Source organism: Neophocaena asiaeorientalis, unplaced genomic scaffold (assembly GCF_003031525.2).
Source record: "Neophocaena asiaeorientalis asiaeorientalis breed wild unplaced genomic scaffold, Neophocaena_asiaeorientalis_V1.1 scaffold14, whole genome shotgun sequence".
Taxonomy (NCBI): Eukaryota; Metazoa; Chordata; class Mammalia; order Artiodactyla; family Phocoenidae; genus Neophocaena; species Neophocaena asiaeorientalis.
The window spans coordinates 9,007,008-9,029,964 of NW_020175192.1; the positions used below are offsets into that span (position 1 = coordinate 9,007,008).

At 42.6% G+C, this 22,957-nt stretch overlaps 1 protein-coding gene across 4 annotated transcripts in view; it reads left to right on the plus strand.

The window, feature by feature from the left end:
* POFUT3 (protein O-fucosyltransferase 3) overlaps positions 1 to 22,957 on the plus strand; it is a 101,317-nt gene that overhangs the window by 48,510 nt on the left and 29,850 nt on the right. The gene's annotated exons all lie outside the window — the stretch shown is intronic.

Below are 22,957 nucleotides of genomic sequence, written 5' to 3' on the forward strand. Positions count from 1 at the left end.
CAGAGGAATGGATAAAGAGAATGTCATATATATACACAATGGAATACTACTCAGCCATAAGAAAGAATGACATAATGCCATTTGCAGCAACATGGATGGACCTAGAGATTATCATACTAAGTGAAGTAAATCAGAACAAGAAAGACAAATACCATATGATATCACTTATATGTGGAATCTAAAATATGACACAGATGAACTTATCTATGAAAAAGAAACAGACTCACAGGCATAGAGAACAAACTTGTGGTTGCCAAGGAGGGGGCAAGAGAGGGATGGATTGGGAGTTTGGGGTTAGCAGATGCAAAGTGTTATATAGAAAATGATATAGAATGGATAAGCAACAAGGTCCTACTGAATAGCACAGGGAACTATATTCAATATCCTGTGATAAACCATAATGGAAAAGAATATGAAAAAGAATGTATATATATATATGTATATATATATCTGAATCACTTTGCTGTATAGCAGAAATTAACACAACCTTGTAAATCAACTATACTTCAATAAAATAAATTTTAAAAAAAGATGCGATCTCCAGGGACACATTGTATCTGAAGTTGGGAAATGCTTATAGATAGTGTTTTAAAAAAAACTTTTGGGCTTCCCTGGTGGCGTAGTGGTTAAGAATCCGCCTGCTAATGCAGGGGACATGGGTTCGAGCCCTGGTCTGGGAGGATCCCACGTGCTGCGGAGCAACTATGCCCGCGAGCCACAACTACTGAGCCCGTTAGCCACAACTACTGAGCCCGTGAGCCACAACTACTGAGCCCATGCACGTAGACCCCGCGCTCTGCAACAAGAGAAGCCACTGCAGTGAGAAGCCCGTTGCACTGCCCCCGCTCGCTGCAACTGGAGAAAGCCCGCATGCAGCAACAAAGACCCAATGCAGCCAAAAATTAAATAAATAAATTAAAAAACCACAACTTTTAATTAATTAATTTATTTTTGCTGTGTTGGGTGTTCGTTTCTGTGCCAGGGCTTTCTCTAGCTGTGGCAAGCGGGGCCCACTCTTCATCGCGGTGCACGAGCCTCTCACTATCGCGGCCTCTCCTGTTGTGGAGCACAGGCTCCAGACACGCAGGCTCAGTAGTTGTGGCTCATGGGCACAGTTGCTCCGCGGCATGTGGGATCCTCCCAGACCAGGGCTCGAACCCATGTCCCCTGCATTAGCAGGCAGATTCTCAACCACTGCGCCACCAGGGAAGCCCCAAACTTTTAAATTGAGACATAGCGTTCCTAAATTTCATGAAATCTTAAACCACATGCTTAAGATTATTGATTAGTTTAATGAGTCAGTGAATTTCGTTATTAATGACCTCCTTTCTTACCTGCTCTTTCCTTACCTGTTCTCCTGCTTATAGGAAGCTTGAATGTGAAGGATTAATTCAAAACGTACAGAGTTGAACTTAATTTCATAAACTCCAATAGGTGAATTTTATGGGCTCTTTAAAATGTTGCATATTGTGAGAGGGGGGCTAGTCTGAACTCAGGCCCCAGCTCCAGGTGCAGCCCGCGGTCCCACCTTCTTCCCCTTCCTCTCTTGCCCACTCCAGCCAACCTAAGCTCCCCTGAGTAGAGGGAGCCCACGTCATCATTTTCCACTAGGGAAACAAAGGTCATGTTAGCAAATACATGTAGGCAAATCATTCCCTTAAACAAAAACACAATCCCCTACTCACCTTTTATCACCTTTTATCTTTCTCCCTGTACAACCTAAATTCTCCAAGAAGCATATCCTAATCATCTCCATCTTCTCCCTCTACCTCTTAACTTGCTTCTCAGTTCTCTGCTCCAGCCCCACCTTTCCACTGAAACAGCTCTTGCTAAGTTATCAGTGACATCCCTGTTGTCAGATCCTCCAGATTCCTAACTGAATTGGAGGCATTTTCTAGTCCTCAACGTACTTGACTTCTCAGCAATATTTGACATCGGTATCTAGGTCTTCCTTCCTGAAATATCCTCTTTCCTATGCTTTTCCAGCCCAGCATTTCTGGGTTTTCTTCTTTGTCTGCCCTCTGCCCTCACAAGACCCTTTTGTAGCTGGCTGTTGAATGTTGGCCATCAAGACTCATCCACGTTCCTCTCTGTTTCTTACTCTAGACTTTCTCCCTTGGCTGGTGGTCTCCAATCCCATCAGCCTAAATGCCTGCTTCTTATAACAATATGTAATTTAAAAAATATCATGCTTTCTCTGTAATATAAAGAAAAGTAGTTTATATGTAATAGGCATTTCAGTATGTGTGTGCTTGGCCATATGAACTCATAATGATGTAGCTAAGTGCTAAGTGCTGTGCCTCTGTGTAGAATCATTGGTTGTGAATGTGGGTGTTCTTTACGGAGACTCTACCTTGTAGACAGACAGAGAGGTGTTGAACTGGCACTCAGTTACCTCAGACAGTGATGCGATTTTCTGAAATGGTGAGTAGGTCTGGGTAAATACCAAACAGTAGTCCGCTTTTCCCTTAATTTACATGGTTCCTACATTCCTGGAAAATTCAGTGTAACTTGAAACGAAGCAAGAAATACAAGCTTTGGTGTTTATATGGTAGATAAAGTTAGATTCCAGGCTCAGATAATTAAAAACAGGTTTTTAACCTCTGTGGCATGTGGGGCATGAGACATTTCTTCTCTGTGAACTGCACTGCCTTTTGCAAAGTGTCTGGCACCCTGGGTCCCCTCCTGTGAATGGCAGTAGCAATCCCCAGTCACTGTGAGATAGCCGCCCCCATCTCCCTACCCCCAGAAAATTCACATACCCCCTGGGGGTCCTGCGCAGTAGTTTAGAACTACTGCCCTGGGCCATCTCCTCCTGGGCAGGGGCTGCAGCCCAAAAGCAGATAACACCCACGCTTAAGTCTTCACTCCAGACCTCTCTTCTGCCCTCCGTATCTGAATAACTGATTGTCTGCTTGTATGCATTTTATGGGTCACAAAGTCACCTCAAAACTCAGGTAATGGCTGCAGTGTGCATCCATTTATGCAGGTCAGGAAAGTAGGGGTCATCCTTGGCGCCCTCCTCCCCCTTACCCTCCATGGGTATCCAGTCCACCATAAAATTCTTTTGATTGTATTTCCTAAATACAGCATATAGTTTCTAAATGTTTTTTCTAATCTCTTCATTTTCTCAGGCTCTACCTTTACAGCTTTACTCTAATCCACCATAACTGGGCCACCACTGTGGCCTCCAGCTCACCCAGCTGCCCTCTCCCCCTTCCTCTGGATGCACTGATTTTCCTGTGGTCCCTTGTAGTTCCTATTGTTCCCTCCTACCATAGACCTTAGAACACGTGCTGCCTCCCCCCGGATGTACCTCCTCCCTCTTCATTTGTTTATTCCACTCGTCTTTCAGTCTCAGCCTGGGTCACTGCCTCCATGAAGCCCTCCTTGACCTCTCTGACCTCTCTATTATAGGCTCTCTTAGCATTTCATAACACGTTAGAGTTCTGGCCTTACGTTTACTTATGTGATCAGTTGATTAATGCCTGCCTTTTCCACTGTATACTGTAAGCTCCATGAGAACAGGGGCGTTTCTGGTTTTGCTCACTATTGTATTTCCAATACTTGCCATAGTGCCTGGCACACAGTAGGCCCTCAATAAATGCTGAGTGTTCCTGAAGCTTGAAATGAGATTTTTGCGGCCGGAGTGGCGACCAGTTCTGTTTTGTGACAAGAGGGGGCAGCAGAGAGCTGCCAGAGGAGAGGCCTCTGGTTTGTCTTTTAGGTTAGAAAATGCAGTTTGTCAGGCTGTTTAATCAGGAGTAAGGGGAAAAGGAGGGGAGAACACACGAGTGAAAACTGAGAAGCAAAAGAACAGATTATCCAGAAGAGAAAGGGAACCAGAGGGAGAAACTTGTAGCTGGAGTTTGGTAGAGGAGCCTGGGGTGGCAGAAGTGAAGGGGGCTGCTTAGATGTGAGGTGGTCAAGTTTGTGGCTTATTGCTTCTCAGGAGGCCTCTCTAGGGTTGGAAAGATTCCTGCCCCAATAAACCGAAAAGCCGTATGTTGCAGATGGAGATGTAAAGAAAGGGGAGGAGCCGGTCTCATTGCCAGCCACAGCTTTGTTTGGGAGCTTATGACACATGGTGGGAGTTCTACTCCTTGCATGGGGGACGGGACTGATGAGGGGGTGGGAGGGTGGAGGGAGTTCGGGGTGCTGGGACAGGAGAAGAGGAAGGGGAGGAAACTAGTATTTCTCAGGTACCCTCTGTGTTACAGGCACAAAGTAGTCCTGGAAGGTCAGTATTATCCCCACTTGAATGATGAGGGTGCTGTGACTCAGAGTGTATAATAATATGCTCCAAGTCATATTCGTGTGGCTAAACTGAGCTTTTAGCCCTGACTCCCTTGGCTCAAAAACCCATGCTCTTTCTTAGATATTCTGGTAACTTCTGAAAGATTTTGGCAATGGCCTTTTTAAACTTATTATGCCTAAAGAGAAACAGGCCCTATTCAGTTTTGTCCCATGTTGGTAGATTCAGCATTTACACGAGAAATTATTATCCCTGTTTACGGACTTGTTGGCTCTTGGGAAAGCAAGTGTACCATAAATATAAAATATTGCAATTTAATCTCTATGAGATGGTGGAGGTTCACTAAACTAGTGGTAATTATTTCATGATGTATGTAAGTCAAATCATTATGCTGTAAACTTATACAGTGCGGTATGTCAACTGTGTCTCATTAAATCTGGAAGAAGAAAAAGAAAAAAGAACCCGCCCAAAATTGCAATTTAACTGACAATTTGTTTTATTATTATTATAAATTTATTTATTTTTGGCTATGTTGGGTCTTCGTTGCTATGCGTGGGCTTTCTCTAGTTGCGGTGAGCGGGGGCTACTGTTCTTTGTGGTGCGCAGGCTTCTCATTGCAGTGGCTTCTATTGTTGCGGAGCACGGGCTCTAGGCGCGCGGGCTTCAGTAGTTGTGGCACATGGGCTCTAGAGCACAAGCTCAGTAGTTGTGGCGCACGGGCTTCAGTAGTTGTGGCTTGTGGGCTCTAGAGCGCAGGCTCAGTAGTTGTGGTGCACAGGCTTAGTTGCTCCGCGGCACATGGCCTCTTCCCGGACCAGGGCTCAAACCCATGTCCCCTGAATTGGCAGGCGGATTCTTAACCACTGTGCCACCAAGGAAGTCCCTGAGAGTTTTTTTTTAATTAATTAATTAATTATTTATTAACATCTTTATTGGAGTATAATTGCCTTACAATGTTGTGTTAGTTTCTGCTGTATAACAAAGTGAATCAGCTATATGTATACACATATCCCCATATCCCCTCCTATTTCCTACATCCTCATGTCCATTCTCTACATCTGTGTAACTGACAGTTTATAATCTCCGAACAGAGACTCAGGATCTGAAATGTCCAAGGTCTGTGTGCATGTGTATGAGGTTCAAACGTTGCAGGAATTATCATCCTGGTTTTATATGGATGGATACAAACTCACTGTACTGTTTTCTTGGCCAAAGTGTTAATCAAGGGAATACGGATGTAGGAAATAGGATCTCTGCTCATAGATCAAGAGCCAACATTAGAATGACCTTGAGCTAGTTAAAGAATTTCCGACCTTGACTAGAACTGTTGGAGGAGGAAGATTTGTGTGAAGCCCTGCAAGGGAATGCTTCTGCAGAGAACTCAGCCCACGCTGTTGTAGCTATTGACACAGCATGATTTGAACACGCAGGTCCAAATGCATCTCTTTGTGATCAGCAAAGCAAGGGTGGGACGGGAGGAGGAGCAACCATTCTGGAAAAGGAAAATGGTTGAAGTTGGGGTGGTGGGCGGGGGACAGCACAGGGCTCCCCCCTTATCGAAGAGCAGTTGAACACATCTTGGAACTGAACGTGTGTCAGCCTTTTGGCAGAGAGAGATGTGTGATTTTATCTAATAGTTAATAAAGCTTAGGAAGAAAATGCATTCTTTTCATTGCAAAAGTGTGGTGAAAAGCGGGTGTTTTTTGGTTTTGTTTTTTCTCTTGGGAGGGGATGGAGGGTGTCAAGGGGAACCTTCTGTCATTTAATCTCTCCATTTTCTCCCCAGGAATGATTTAGATTATATTGTCCATGTTGCCTTGTCCGTATTCCTTAAATATTTGGTTTAAGCAGTTATTAATGACAACAGTGAGCACTTTCCTATGTGACCCTTCATCCCTCCTGACTGCCCACAAATAGCAAAATGAGTTCTGAAATCAGTCACTTGCCAGGCTCACTCAATCTTTTTGGAGCATCTACATGTTGGACTTCTGTCCAGCACTGTATTTGATTCTGTAGGAATATACCTTCAAGGGATTGAAGAAATGGCAAAGAAATGCATTCTTTTCCCCAACTGAATAAACAGTTATTAAGAACTCAGAACACTTCCCCATTAATCATGATCAGGTTCCAAGACCCTCCCATCAAAACCTTTTGAATCCATAATGAAGCCAGACCATAAAACTAATAGTCCAAACCTGATTTTTGGATCCTAGAAGTAGGAGAATTACTACATGGAGAGAAGAGACGATCCAAGAGAAAGAGAGCATGTGACATTTGAAGATTTAAGTAAATTTATAGTTTATAAAATTTGAGATGCTTTCCCTTGACATGACACTAGAGGGCAGTATATACAGTCAAACCTCGTAATGGAACCGGCTATTGAATTCTTATCATTTCCAGTTATGCTTTTTTATGTTCAGTGTCACCCCTTAATTCTTTTCATTTCATTAAATAAATAAAGGGAAAAAGACATTGAAATTATATACAGCCATAACAAGAAATATCTTATGAGGATAAAGAATTTTGTTAAATTTTACGAAAGTAATGCATAAACAGTTTAAAAAATGAAATGGTATTAAAAGGTTTTTTAAAAAAATTTTATTGGAGTATATTTGATTTACACTGTTGTGTTAGTTTCAGGTGGACAGCAAAGTGAATCAGTTATACATATACATATATCCACTCTTTTTTAGATTCTTTTCCCATTTAGGCCATTGCAGAGTATTGAGCAGAGTTCCCTGTGCTACACAGTAAGCCCTTATTAGTTTTCTATTTTATATATAGTAGTGTGTATGTGTCAATCCCAGTCACCCAATTTATTACCGCCCCCCCGACCCCCTGGTAACCATAAGTTTGTTTTCTACATCTGTAACTCTATTTCTGTTTTGTAGATAAGTTCATTTTAGGTTCCTAAAAAGAAGGTTTACCTTCTTTTTAGGTTCCACATTATAAGTGATATCATATTTGTCTTTCTCTGTCTGACTTACTTCACTCAGTATGACAATCTCTAGGTCCATCCATGTTGCTGCAAATGGCATTATTTCATTCTTTTTTTATGGCTGAGTAAATATTCCATTGTATATATGTACCACATCTTCTAAAAGGTTTTTTCTTAAATGAAAAAAAGTTCTCTTTCCCTCTCTCCTATCCTGTTTCCTGTAGCTTTCCTGGAATTTGTGTTCATATATCTAAATAGTATGTGCATACTTGTATTTCTTGAGACCAGTTATTTGGTTTATTTTTAATGACATCAGAAATAATTGTTTACTATATAATTGTTAGAATTTTAAGTTTTCATCTAGGTACTTTTTACCCAGCTTCAACAATCATCAATCTTCTCTTATTTGTGTTTGATTATCCCTACATTCCTCCTTGCCCTCTTCATTATTTTAAACAATTTCTAAACGTTATATCATCTTACATTTCGTTTTTTGATACTTTTTAACCTAGAGCTAATAATCATCTTTTAAAAATTATGTAGTTTTTATTAATTCATTATCATTAATTTTATTTTAACAGTTTTCCATCCGATATATGAAATGCCTATCTATGTAGGTAGAATTTTTGTGTATATAAAACAAATAAATTTTAGGTACATAAAGTTTAAAAAATAAGTGGTCTGACGTATTAGATAATCTATTCATTTTATTTCTCCGCCAGGGAACATTTGTTTGCACACCCCTCCCACTCAGTTTAGACTTGTTACTTGCTAATTCTGCTGAATATTCTCATCCTGGAATTTCGAATATCCCGAGGGTTTATTTTCTTTTTCTTTGCTGCTTTGTGATGGATTCCTTATTTCCTACGTCTATTTCCCACTTTCTTGACTTACTTCCTTGAGTGGCTGCAGCCCCTTCTAACTGTTTCCTAAGAAGAGTATAAGGCCAGTTTATCCTCCTTCAGAATTTTGAAAGATTTGCTCCGTTGGGTTCCAGAAGTCCGATGTCATTCTGATTCTTTTTCCTTTGTAAGTGAACTTTGTGACCAGTCAGTCACACAGGCTAATTTAATGAAGGGGCGTTAGATTTCTGATTTTGGTACAGCTTTCTGTCTTTGAAGGAAAGGTACCATAAGTACTAACTAAGAATACCAGTAGCTGGAATTGGGTTCACCTTTATATATACCTCTTTGTATGTATACCTCTTTGTATCTGGTAGTATTTTGCTTCCCATTCCTTTGTAAATAACCAGTTTTCTAAAAATTCATGGTGTTGTGGCTTGGTGTGGGTCTTTTTTTCCCATTGCGATGGACACTTAGGCCTGTGGATGACATGGCCAGTATTTTCTGTCTTGCCTTGCATGGCTCTGAGGTTGAAGAGTGAATTGACTGGATCGAATTGCAGTTCCAATGGTATAGTCATTGCTGAGTGTTTTTGAGGCCTTTTTAGCTTCTCACTGGTTCACTATTTATTCCCAGGGCTTCGCTTTTGCTTTCCTTGGCTCTGTATTTATGTCTTTGAAGATATTTTGAGGGCTTCTTCAAAAAAGTAGCTTGGTAATGTTGATTTCGAAGGTCGAGAGTTTCACTGCTATTGAGGGCTTTACTGTCCCAGGTCTTTAGACTTAAAGACAATGAAAATGTGTAGTTAGTAAGGATGGGTTTTAAATATGGTGCATTGTTATTTAATCACTGCTCATCTGTTAACTCTGTCAAAGTGGTTTGAGTGGCCTGTATAATGTCCACGAGGAGGTGTGACTTGGTGTTCAACCAGAATTGGTTGGTAGTGGTCACATGCCTGTTCTGAGCTGTGAATGGTGAATGCTTGGCAAGTACAGTTAAGAGTTTTGAGTTTCAAAACTCTCTGATGGGCTTCCCTGGTGGCGCAGTGGTTGGGGGTCCGCCTGCCGATGCGGAGGACGCGGGTTCATGCCCCGGTCCGGGAGGATCCCGCATGCTGCGGAGCGGCTGGGCCCGTGGGCCGTGGGCGCTGGGCCTGTGTGTCCGGAGCTTGTGTTCCTCAACGGGAGGGGCCGCAGTGGTGAGAGGCCCGCGTACAGCAAAAAAAAAAAAAAAAAAAAAAAAAAACTCTCTGATGCTGCTCAGTGAGATTCACATGTGCTTTATTTAGAGCTGGTCCTGAAATGGTCTTCCAGATTACCCCCTCTTAGTTTGGCATGTTGTTGTTCTAAACCCCAAATGAAGATTTTTCTAAAGATTCCTTTTCTAATTAACTAATGGTACTAGGCAGTTTTTCATTCGAGATGGAACCATTCAGTAAAGTGGAAACCAGCACCTCCTCTTCAGCATATCTGCTAGGGAGCAGATTAATAGAAATACAGCTCCGTGGTTCATTTTGGCCTCATTCCAGCTGAGCTCTAGATTAAAACTACTTCAGCATTTCCCTGTCTGTCTCCTTCATCCTGATTTTGTGTTATTCTATCTTAATTTTCTTATGTACCTTGGATCAGTGAATGTGCTGTTTTCCTCATAACGTCATTCACCAATTCTAATCCTCTCACTCCTTTTATGCAAGCTCAAAGATATCTCTGTGGTGCCATTATTTTTCCTGAGCACTAGCTCTGAGTTACTGGGGGAGGATTTATTTTCAAGGCTTGGTATCTGAATGGCCTGGACCATAACACCCGGCCGCTATCCACTGCTCATTATTAGATGGAGGGGACCTGACAATATGGTAGGAAACCTGAGTGGAATGGCTGTTCAGGGTGGTCATCAGTAACAGGTGGCTGGCCTGAAGGGTCTGGCTGGGCAGATGGCACTGCTCTGGGGCCCCTGCGTGCCAGCTCAGCTCGACAGTTGCAGAGGAGGGAATTGGCTCTGATGTTTCCCTGGGCCAGGATCTCAGCTATGGACTGGACTTCATTACGTACCAGCAGATGGGAGAGTCAACCCAATAACTTTCCATTTCCCAGTTGGGAACTAATTCTGGGAAGATGTTTGGCTCTGTTGGCGCAGTGCAAAGAGCCGCTTTCCTGGCTAACAGGAACCCGCAGACATTTGGCACGTGGAAATTTACACGCACGCACACGCCCGAGGCCCATGAGTCTTAGCCCTCACCAGATAATGTAACAAGTGGGAGACTTCTGGCTTTTCACTTGAGAAATTTCCAGTGCAAGTCCATGGAAGCTTCCCCACGGGCCTTTTAAAGGCTGGACTGCTTTCTTCTCCCACAGTCACCACCAGCATGCAGAACCTCCCCTCCTGTGGGTGCTGCAGGATCACAGCTATCGCTGGACTGCCTAGCAGCAAAGCAGATTCCATCCGTTCCAGCCTCAGATGCCAATTATTTTCAGTGCCTACCAGTTCTCTGGGTAGTATTAGAATCAAGGAAGAGGCAGAAAACTGAAAAGTGATGGTGTCCTTGCATCAGGGTAAGGTTAACATCCTAAAAAATCAAATGCTCAAGGTCTGTTTCCCTTGAAGGGTAGGGTCACTTAACGATTCACTGAAGGGCATCGGTTTGAATCCTCTGTTCCCCTCTCAGGTACCCCATCCTTTCATCCTGGAAGTCTTTTCCTCCATCCCCTAGTATCTAGCCAACTCTCAGATGTTGCCTCAAAGTAAGTAAATAGGGCCTCAAGGTCAGAATGGAGACCACCTCCTGAACAAAAGACACTTCACACGTTTTTATTAGATTAGGTTCCCACAGCTGGGATTATCTCTGTACTAAAAGCTGTTTGTGTTGGGCTGCTCTAGTGCATTATTAGAAGCACTGAAATCTACCCCACCTCCCTTTCTATTGTACCTCTGGTCTTCTAGTCTTTCGATGAGCTTATAGTTATAACAACAACACAACAACGTAGAATGGGAGAACAGTAGCTATGCTTTTCTTTCGATATTTCCAGAGAAGGAATCTGTACAATTTCCTGTAGCAAGGACTGCACAAGCTCTGAGTGAATTTTGAATTTATTTTGTATAGGGACCAGGGTAATGTGATGCTCCCGTAGAGCTGAGAGTGACCATAGATCTTTGACGTTCCCCCAGCCTCAGGGATCCCTCCAAGAGCATCCCTAAAAGATGCTGCCCCAGTCTGTCCTGAATCTTTTGGGTGATGGAAGATCTCACTCTTCTTTTAGAAGTCAACTCTTGAAAGGTGAAGTTTACATGTAACAAACGCACACATTCTAAGTCAGCAGTTGGTGACAGTTTATCAGTGAAGGCATTTCCCCTGTGCCCCTCTGGAAGCCAGTCCGCCCCTACTCCCTGCTCTCTGCTGTCCCTTCGATCTGATTTCTGTCACTAGAGGTTAGTTTTGCTCGTTTAGAGACTTTGTATAAATTGAATTGCATACTGTGGACTCTCTTGTCTGGCTTCTGTCTCGCAGCATATATTTGAGATTACTCTATTTTCCAGTCAAAAAGAGATGAAACTCTGATTTGTAGCCCACACTGACAGGCAATAAAACTCATGCCCCTTCTGCCTGGATGATTTTTTCTTTCGTGGGGGTGTGGCCTGGGGGTGACTCACTGTCTGGAGTTGCCCAGGACTCACGTGGTTCCTCGGATACAGGATTCTCACTGATAAAACTGGAGAAGTCCCAGGCAAGTTGGGATGAGTTGGTTGCCCTAGCCCCTTCTACTAGATACCGTAGAGAACATTAGGGCACCAGGGGAATGAGCATCTAAACAATAGAGGAAAGGCAAGAAAAATGGACATTTTATGTTTCTTCACCTTAAGGCTCAGCTACAAGGGACCCAACTCTGGGAGAATCCCTCTGGAAGCCATGCAGCTATAAGCCATGCAGCTGGAGGACTGGGTTTGTATCACTTACCTGATTTCAACTGATTTTTTAAAAAAATATTTTTTATAGTTTGGTTCCCTATTAAGGACATACTATGCTTCCTTACTTTTCTGCTTTCCAGAATACTATTTTAAGAGCTCTGACATTGCCAACAGTTAATACTTTTGTGATCAAAAAAATTGTGAAGTACATGTTGAAGGCACCAAGATTAACAAATTAAAATAATAATTATTATTTCAAGGTGCTTGGTTTGATGGGCTCCAGCTTGATTATTTTGATATGTTTAATCTTAAAACTCCAACCACTTTTTCAACTGAATTACAAGGCGTTGCCCTAACGTGGCTTCTCTGAGGATGTGTGCTAATCTCTCGTTTATATCTGAAATAATTCATTCACTGGTTGTTAGCCAAACACATTCACCTGCTGATGTTCAAGGAAGCTGTAATCTGCCTGCTCTCCTTCTGGGGGCGGATGAAATTCCTGGCAGTTAACTGTGCCACATAATTTTCCACATAAATTCTGAAATATGATACTCTTGTAAGCATGCAAGACTCCAAGGGCAATCTTTCCTAAGTAGCACTGGGGTGATATGGCAGTTTTGGGCTGTATCTGTGAGCCTTTACATGTTATACAAAGTTTGTGAGACTTTTTTAATGCTTCTCTTCAGAGAGGTGTCTCATTTTTTCCTCTAATTTTTGGATGTTTAAAATTTACACAATTAAGGCATAAATATATCACTAACGCAATTTAAACAACAAAGAAATCTACCAAGCAAAGAAGGAAAGTTCAACCTTACTTCCTTAATCCCCATCCCAGTTAGATTGTTGGTGATCCTTCAGAATTTTTATGTATAATTGAATTCAGCCTGTGGTTTTTTGTTTTTTTTAATACGGTAAATGGGCCTCTCACTGTTGTGGCCTCTCCCGTAGCGGAGCACAGGCTCTGGACGCTCAGGCTCAGCGGCCATGGCTCACGGGCCCAGCCGCTCCGCAGCATGTGGGATCTTCCCGGACCGGGGCACGAACCCGTGTCCCCTGCATTGGCAGGCAGACTCTCAACCACTGCGCCACCAGGGAAGCCCCCAGCCTGTAGTTTTGTCTGTTTTTTTCTTAAATTGAATCATACTGTAGATATATATTGGTTTTTTCCATTTAAACATATGTTTTAAAGATTTTTGTCATGTTAGACTATATCAATTTACTTCATTATTTTTAAAGTTATGTTGATTTACTGGTATCGAGGCACCTAAGTTTAGTTAAGCATTCCCCTGTCAATGGTTATTTAGGTTGCTGTTTTTCTGTTACATTACCATGAACATACTTCTATGTCTTTGCCCATATATACCCTTATTTCTCTAGATATTTGAGAATAGAGTTGCTGTGTTAATGGGTAAATTAAGTTAAACTTTGGGACATAGTGCCAGGTGGGTCTCGACAAGGCTGTACCAATTTCCCCTCAAAGTTTGAATTCTTTTAACATGTGAAAAATTTGAAACAAAATGAAAATGGTATGTACATGTATAGCTGATTCACTTTGTTATACAGCAGAAACTAACACACCATTGTGAAGCAATTATACTCCAATAAAGATGTTAAAAAAAAATGAAAATGGATAATTAAATTTTGCAAGCTCAAACAGCAAATTGGGAATTTGCTCTGCTTTTAATAAAATCTTATTTATTGCTTACTTATACATTTGATTCCTATAAAGCTCAGAAAGGACAAGACACTTGGCTTATTGATTTAACTTGCCAGTTATAATTTCATGGACTTTGCATGAGCTCAGGATTAGAATGAATTTTAATGATTTTCCATGACTGACTGCTAAGATGTTTCCATAGAATAAACACTAATGAAACTGTGGTCAGCATAGAATAGTCCAGAAATGACCTCCGCCTAGAAGATCTTCCATACCAAAGATCAGTTAAGAGTCTAGTTCTTTAGCTTTTCCTTACTATCTCATTTTTTAATTTTTATAACTCACTAATTCTTTCTCAAATCATTGACTCTGTCAAATTTTTTTTTGCAAAGAATTAATAACTGGATGTCAAAGTGTGACTAAGACTTCATTATTTTTTTATGGGGTGGTAGTATCACTAGTCTACCATTGAGTACTACCATAAGTAATTAAAATAAAATTGCTATATTTGTCAGAGTAAATGAGGCAGGAGAAAGGTCCTAAGATGATGTAGTGATTTTCTCATCAATTCATTTCACCTCTTTCTCCCTAACTTAATATATCCTTTTATGTTTTTTTAAATAAATTTATTTATTTTACTTGTTTTTATTTTTGGCTGTGTTGGGTCTTCATTGCTGCGCACAGGCTTTCTCTAGTTGCAGCGAGCTGGGGCTACTGTTCGTTGCAGTGCATGGGCTTCTCATTGCAGTGGCTTCTCTTGTTGCAGAGCACAGGCTGTAGGCATGTGGGCTTCAGTAGTTATGGCTCGTGGGCTCTAGAGCACAGGCTCAGTAGTTTTGGCACACAAGATCCCACATGTCACGGAGCACCTAAGCCTGTGCGCCACAACTACTGAGCCTGCGCTCTAGAGCCCGTGAGCCACAACTACTGAGCCCGCACGTAGAGCCTGTGCTCCGCAACAAGAGAAGCCACCGCAATGAGAAGCCCATGCACTGCAAGGAACACCCAACGCAGCCAAAAATAAATAAATAAATTTATGTTTTAAAAAAGTGGCTTAGCAATCAAGGCATTTATTTCTTAAATCAGCCAGAAATCTGGGGTAGGATACCCTGTTTGTTCAGCAGTTCACCATGTCACAGAAGCATCCTGCTCCTCTGCCATTTCTGCACATGGTCATCTAACGGCTGTGGCTGCTGAAACCTCTGTGACCTCAGCTACCTGAGCACGTCCATCAACCCCCAGGCTTTGTGTAATGACCTCCCTCTCCGAGCAGCCTCATTTTCTCACTCCATGTCTTGTACTTTTGCTCCCAAACACCTGCTCACTTGTTGGCACTGCAGCTTTGGAGGGCAGGTGGGGATATACTGAGCCACGAAGCAAGACATCTCACCTGTTAGGCTTCCCGCGTCAGGATGAGAGTGTATGAGGGGATTTTCATTTCTGATTTTGGGGCCCACGGTCTCTATAGGATAGAGTGTGTTTTGGGACAACTTTTATCTTTCTTTGAGTATGAACAATTATAGCATGAACTATTATCGCTGTGAATTTTTTTCAAGCCATATTAGCTGTGACTCTACTGAAGAGTTGTAGTAAATATGTTCTTATTTGAATCTTACCTACATACGCTCACATACTGACACACTGGCACACTCATGCACACTCAGACACCCATACACCCCGATGTGAAACATTGCTTTCCTTTGGGAATATGGATGATCTTTCTTCTCCTCCCATTGCCTTCTACCCTCTGGTGGTTCTTTTATGTTTTTTTAGTGCAATAAAATTTCTTGTATCGAGCATTTATTATATGAGGAATTGGATGAAAAAATTTAAATAAAATAACAATTATAGGAAAGTATTTATGTTCTTTGCTTTATGCGTTTACTGTCTCTTTTGGACTGCCGTAGGAGGGGTGCATTTTATTTGTTTAGGGTATTAAACTTGGGCCTATAAAATATAACTTATTCATTATGTTACTAAGGATCCTTAATGTGGACCTAAAATCCTTGGTCAAGATTAGATTTTCTGTGTATATTAGAAAATCAAGCTGAGAGTATCCTAGACATGATTAACTTTGGAGGACAGTTCTTTCTTTCTTTCTTTCTTTTTCTTCCTTCCTTCCTTCCTTCCTTCCTTCCCTTCTTTCTCCCTTTCTCCCTTTCTTTCTTCCTTCCTCCCTACCTCCCTCCTTCCTTCCTTCCTTCCTCATCGCATGGCTTGCAGGATCTTAGTTCCCCAACCAGAGATCGAACACGGGCCCTGGCAGTGAAAGCACCAAGTCCTAACCACTGGACTGCCAGGGAATCCCCTGGAGGACAGTGCTTTATTCTGCACTGTTCTCTCTTGGGTAGAGAGAGACTCTAAGGAAAGTTTATTTTTCCAGGTCATAGCTTCCAACTAGGGTCAAAAAGTGGCTCAAAGGCTAAGTGGGATGGAATGATTTGGCAGTTCTCTATCTACCTGGTGGGTAGACTTGCTTTGGAAAAAGCAGTCAGTTGTTATTTATTTATTTATTTGGTCGCACCAGGTATTCGTTGCAGCAGGCGTGCTCCTTAGTTGTGGCTTGCCGGCTCCTTAGTTGCGGCACATGTGCTCCTTAGTTGTGGTTGGTGGGCTTTTTAGTTGCGACATGTGTGGGATCTAGTTCCCTGACCAGGGATTGAACCCGGACCGTCTGCATTGGGAGTGTGGAGTCTTAACCACTGTGCCCCCTGGGAAGTGCCTCAGTTGTTCTCTTGATCCTTGGTTTCAGAGGATGTCATTAGCTTGGAGATAGTTTGCTGTATACGGGATTGACTTCTGTAAAATGTCCCTCCAGCCAAGCGTCTAAGGCAGATGCATGGATGGCCTGCTCTGAAGTTCTAGTTGCTAGTTCAGAGTTTAGATTTTTGTCCCACAAAGTGGAAAAATTGGGAGAATAAATATTGAAATGACTGTGTATTCTCAATGGAATAATACTACACGACTGTTAAAAAGACTAGGGCAGCCACCTCTGCCCTGACATGGACATATCTCCATGGTAGTTTCATGGACAATGCCAGGTTCACAACAGTGTGGATAGCCTGTATTCATTTAGGTAAACAAAATTTCCCTAATTCTAAAAAGCATTGTTCTTTTTCAAATTTAATATCTCTGAAGTCAGCATGTATTTTGCATTTCTAGCCTTCCCCTGAGCATCGGCAGTAATGTAGTTGCGATTGCCTTGTGTGGGCACGAACTGGGCTGTCCTTCCGCCTGGCACGATGGGACCGCTGCAGCCCTTGGATGTTTCCATCCACAAACCAGTGAAGGGCCATTTGAGGAAAATATGAGTCAAGTTGGTGTCGGAAACCTTTCTTTGACATCTTCTGGTCATGCCAAGAAAGCATCGGCATCAAGACTTGGGAATGGGTGTCTGGTTTGGGAGAAAAATCTCAGAGATGATAGTGGAGCACTCTTTTAAGCAGTGCTGTATTGCTAGCAGTCTTTTTTCTTTTCTTTTTTTAAAAATAAATTAATTTTATTTATTTGTTTTTGGCCGCGTTGAATCTTCGTTGCTGTGTGTGGGCTTTCTCTAGTTCCGGTGAGTGGGGGTTACTCTTCATTGCGGTGCACGGGCTTCTCATTGCAGTGGCTTGTCTTGTTGTGGAGCACGGGCTCTAGGTGCGTGGGCTTCAGTAGTTGTGGCACGTGGGCTCAGTAGTTGTGGCTCACGGGCTCTAGAGCGCAGGCTCAATAGTTGTGGTGCACTAGCTCAGCTTCTCTGCAGCATGTGGGATCTTCCCGGACCTGGGCTTGAACCCGCGTCCCCTGCATTGGCAGGCGGATTCTTAACCACTGCACCACCAGGGAAGGCCACAGGATTCTTGCTAAAGGCAGCCGGGGGACTGAGCCGTCGAGTGTCGGGGGTGAGGAACTTGGTCAGACGTCAAGGTGGGGCATTCTCCCTAGACCAACATAGCCGGATTCCCTGCTGAAACTGGGCTCTGCAGGCCAGGGAGGTGGCCAGCCGAGCTTGCGGCGTAGTGAGCAGAGGACGCAGGACAGAACTTGGACTCGCAGAACGAGGTGTCTGCGTCCCTGTGCGCAGGGTCCGCACGGTGTGGGAGAGAGCCAGGGGTGGAAGGAATGGGGGACAGGCACACCTGCATTCTAGTGTGGAACTTGGAGGGGTCTGAGAGTTCTGAATGGAACCTGCCCTTCAGTTGCAGATTCCTTTGAGGGCCATGAAAGGTGGGGCGGAGGTTGTCTGGTGGGGACTGGTTGTCTGGTTTCAGTGGTGGAGAAACCTTAGAGACAACACACCGAAGAGCTTCAGGAGGCAGCTGGACAGTGGGGACAGACGGCAAGACTCTGAGGAGGGAGAGCAAGTGGGTGTTTCCCCTGTGGTGTCTTGAGCGAATGGAGGGGAAGGTTTGAGGGATTAGGTGCGGGTGAGCCAACAAGTGCGGAAGAATCCTCTCCCTCCTCTTCTCACCCCATGCCAGGCTCCAAAGAGAATCATGGTTTGTGGCAGAGAATGATGTTAATTTTGAATAGATGTTATCCACATTTGGTGTGAACCATTGCTTTGCACATTTAAAAGTGTCATGAATCTATATGTATGTAAAGGTAGAAGGGTAAAACATTTAGCAGCGTGTTAGATTGATTTATAGCCTTCAAATGTTCAGGCCTATGGTGGGCGGGACTCTCTTTGTACTGCTGCCTCTGGCCCTGCGCTGTTAGGAAGGGGACTACAAAGTTATTGACTGGCCCTCAGCATGGGTTCAGTAAGGGGGCTTGAGAAATTTCCACGCCCAGGGGTAGAATGGACAGATGCCTAGTTGAACACGTATACTTGAGAGAGGACTACGTGACGTAGAATTGATTAAGCGGCAAGTAAAAGGACTCATGAACAGAGAAGATGGGAGAAGAGGGAAGAATATGGGTCTAGAAGTTAGGACTCCTGCCAGAGCCCCTCTGAATTGGCTAGAGCCAGGCTGTCTGCAGAGGTGCCTGTGTGGCATTTTTAGTTAACCCTCAGAACCTTAGAGAAAATAGATGACCTGGTGGGGCTGTGTGGGTTGGTTAAGAAAAGTCGTGTGAAATGGCTTTAAAAGTAGCAATGAATTATGCAAATGATGATATCGTGAGGCGGCCCCTTGGCCTAGATTGTTTCTCCTCCAAAGTTTTAGATTCCTCTACCGGGGTGTTTTTGTGGGATCACATTTTATGGGAAAACACCATTTTACAGTAGAGGTTCTTTGTAGAAACAGGTGACCTCTGGGGGACATTGTGTGGGAGTATTTGTTTTTTCTGAGTGAAGGTGTACCTCTTCCCAAGTGGGCTGGGTTTAAGCTGGGTAATATTTCCGTGAGTGTCTTGGGAGTGCCAAGAGTAAGTTATTCAACAGAATCAGCATTGTAGTGGGGCCAGTGATCTCTCTGGTCCTTTACCATTAGCTAGTCTGAAAACTCTGGCCCCCACCAGGGATCTTTAACTCCAGGTACATGACTCAAACTCAATTTTCTTCATAGAGTGGGGTTAATAATATGTGTTGCCTTCTGCTTCTACCAGTTTGTGTGGGAACCATAAAAGAAGAGTATATGCCCCTGCAGAAGAAAGGGAGCACATAAACATATCATAAAGGATGGTCACTCCTCTGCCATTTCAGATTCAGTCCCCATCGTCAGCAATCTGACATCGTTCGCCAGCATTAATTTTATTCCATTTGTGCTCCAAGTTGCAATTCCTTTTACAGTGCTTTTCCCTTTACTTTAGTAAAGGGAAATTCCAAGTGCAATTCCCTTTACTTTAGTGCTTAAGATCTCTCTGTCAGCTGTTAAAGGAACGAATGAAATTGTCAGTATTCAGTAAACACAAAATAACCCAGAGAAACGAAAGTTTAAATCTGAAGTTGTTAAATGTAACAGCCAGTGAAGATGGCTGTATAAAACTACTGAACCAATCATACGCAAGTTAGTCACATTTTTATGGATTTATCATAGTTTAACTGATTTTCATTTCTTTAAAGACCCCAGTTCCAGCTCTTGTTATAGTGGGCATTGCCCTGGAGTCAGAGCAAGATAACTCAGCTGGTTCCTGAGCCACATCTGATACCTTTCAGAAACTGCTCAATATCACCACTCACATTCTAGGTCGTGATATCCTCAAAGAAGTATTTTAGGTCTGTTATGGCTCTAATTTTAGAATTCTGAAGTGTTTACCATCTGAAGCTCTAAGTTTAGGAGAGGAGCTTGCTGGGCAAAATGACATACGTTTTTTAATCTTCCTCAGGGAATTTTAGTTTGGAAGAAAAACCTGTTTTAATGTGATCGTGTGTGTTTGTGTGTGTGTGTGTGTGTGTGTGTGTATCTTAGGGAAGTAACTAGGAAATACTTTTTAAAGTAGCAAATAATGGGAAATGTTTCTGGAAAGTTAGGTCCCTTAAACTTTCCTCTCTATTAAAGAGGCATTCCCCCACTATTAAAGATAGTCCCACTCCTACAAACGAAACAGAATTCAGATGTATGAGAACCTCAAGCTCTCATTTTTAAAAAACTGTGTTTGTTTTTAGGGCACGAATATAAATAAATGTTTCTTGCTTAGATTCTGCAGGCTTTTTTTTCTACTACAGATTGCACATTTGAGGGACCTTATGCTCTTCTATCCTTCTTCCCAACATCAAAGTTCCAGTGGCAACTTGGCTGAATGAGCCTGGAAGCCTCGCCTCTAGTTATAATGAATGAAAAGCTCATTATAACTGGTACCAGTTTCAAGCCTCATTCCTATTACCAACACACAGACCTAGATATTGGCCCTGAAAAGGTCTCGACAGCCATTTTTAGTTCCTCTTATAATACTTCACTGATGTAGCCAAACACTGATGAAAGGCAGGCCCTCTCCATTCTCTGAAGCACTGGAGGTAGGCTTTGTGTCTTTCTGCTCTGCATTTTGGATCTTTGCCGTGGCAACCACAGGGTAAGGCAGCTTAAGAATCACCCATGTGCCAGATAACAGCGGCAGACAGCCACTCGTGTGGCCTGTAGCACAGGCCAGATCCCCCTGTTAATTCTAGACCCACATTAGTTTTAACTGTATTCCCTGCAGTCCCTAATCTTACATCTGGATCCCTGCCTCTGACTCCTATGGGTTGGACTCTGGTTCTTCCTGTCCCAGGCAGATGGCCTCGATTCTCTGCTCTGCCTTTGGTGGAAGCTTTATGTTCTAACTCAAATTTATGGGTTCAGTTCCCATTGTTGGCCACTTGACCAGCCTAGAACCTTTATGAGCAGCAGCTAGTTCAGTGTGATAAATTGCTTTTCCTCTCAAGTCCTCTTTCATGTCTTCATGTTTGGCTATTAACCATTACTGACCATCCAGCTCTGCATGCCATTACATTTCAGGTGTGTGGATGAAATTCTTTTTTGATGCTAAAGGTCCAATGTAGCAAATGCCAAGTAAACAAATATGTGACCATTTTTAGATGTTAATCTTTCATTCCTGATCACTGAGAAATGAAAGCCTGTTATCAAGACAGTAGTATGTTCTTTCTTCAGCAGTTTCTATGGGCTCAGTATATGTCTTCCAGCATAATTTTATTTGGTTTCTTTTTAACATCTTTATTGGAGTATGATTGCTTTACAATGGTGTGTTAGTTTCTGCTTTATAACAAAGTGAATCAGTTACACATATACATATGTTCCCATATCTCCTCCCTCTTCCGTCTCCCTCCCTCCCACCCTCCCTATCCCACCTGTCTAGGTGGTCACAAAGCACCGAGCTGATCTCCGTGTGCTATGCGGCTGCTTCTCACTAGCTATCGGTTTTACGTTTGGTAGTGTATATATGTCCATGCCACTCTCTCACTTCGTCCCAGCTTACCCTTCCCCCTCCCCATATCCTCAAGTCCATTCTCTAGTAGGTCTGTGTCTTTATTCCCGTCTTACCCCTAGGTTCTTCATGACCTTTTTTTTTATTATTATTCTTAGATTCCATATATATGTGTTAGCATACGGTATTTATTTTTCTCTTTCTGACTTACTTCACTCTGTATGACAGACTCTAGGTCCATCCACCTCACTACAAATATCTCAATTTCATTTCTTTGCTGAGTAATACTCCATTGTATATATGTGCCACATCTTCTTTATCCATTCATCCGATGATGGACACTTAGGTTGCTTCCATGTCCTGGCTATTGTAAATAGTGCTGCAGTGAACATTGTGGTACATGACTCTTTTTGAATTATGGTTTTCTCAGGGTATATGCCCAGTAGTGGGATTGCTGGGTCATATCGTAGTTCTATTTTTCGTTTTTTAAGGAACCTCCATACTGTTCTCCAAACCTTTCTTGATTAACTGATTCCTCACTGATGTACTGTTGGCATTAAAGAGTATATATTTATTTGAGAGAGTGTGCACTGGCATTAAATAATTAATCTTTATGAATTCTACCAGAGAATATGTTTTATTATGCTGGAAGAATTTATTTGGTGTGTTTTTCCCCAGTGGATGCTAGAAGATGGATTTTTGTATGTGTGCCATTTTCTTATATTTAAAAAATCAAATCACAGGGCCAAAAAATCACCAGTGTCTGGAACACCTTAGAAATTCTGTATTAAGTATTGTGATAATTGTCTTAATTCTTCTTTCTCAGTTACAGACATAACTTTTTCCTGATTGGGTCTCCACGCACACAGTCAGGAAACAATGGCTTACCATATCCATCATTTCTGTCTGCACATTATCATGTTTCAAAGATTTCCCCAATTAATCTTGTGGAAGCTGGAATCACTCATAACTGTAATCCTGTTATGCCTTCTTTATTCCTTGATGTGCTTGTTAATTCATGTTCATCCTGTAGCAGTCTGTAACATAGTGCTGTTATCAGCTCTTAAGTCTTTAAAAGCCTCTTGTCTACCATTTTTACTAAGGTTGATTCGCTGCATTTTGTTGAAATTGATCATTTTGGATTTAAAAAAAATATTATTTTCCTGTATATTTGTTCTGGCTGCTTTTGCATGATTTCACTTTTTTTCAGTTAATCAATCTGCCAAGCTGGTTGCTTTTCCCTTTTTAGCTTCCTTTCTCTTTTTTTTTTTTTTTTTTTTTTGCGGTACGCCGGCCTCTCACTGTTGTGGCCTCTCCCGTTGCGGAGCACAGGCTCCGGACGTGCAGGCTCAGCGGCGTGGCTCACGGGCCTAGCCGCTCCGCTGCATGTGGGATCTTCCCGGACCGGGGCACGAACCCATGTCCCTTGTATCGGCAGGCGGACTCTCAACCACTGCGCCACCAGGGAAGCCCGCTTTTTCTTTTTAAAGAACTCTCTATCTCTTCATTTCTCCTTCCCTCTCTTAGGCAATGCCTCTGGAAGAAAAGCCAGGAGGCAGTGGAATAAATTCTTT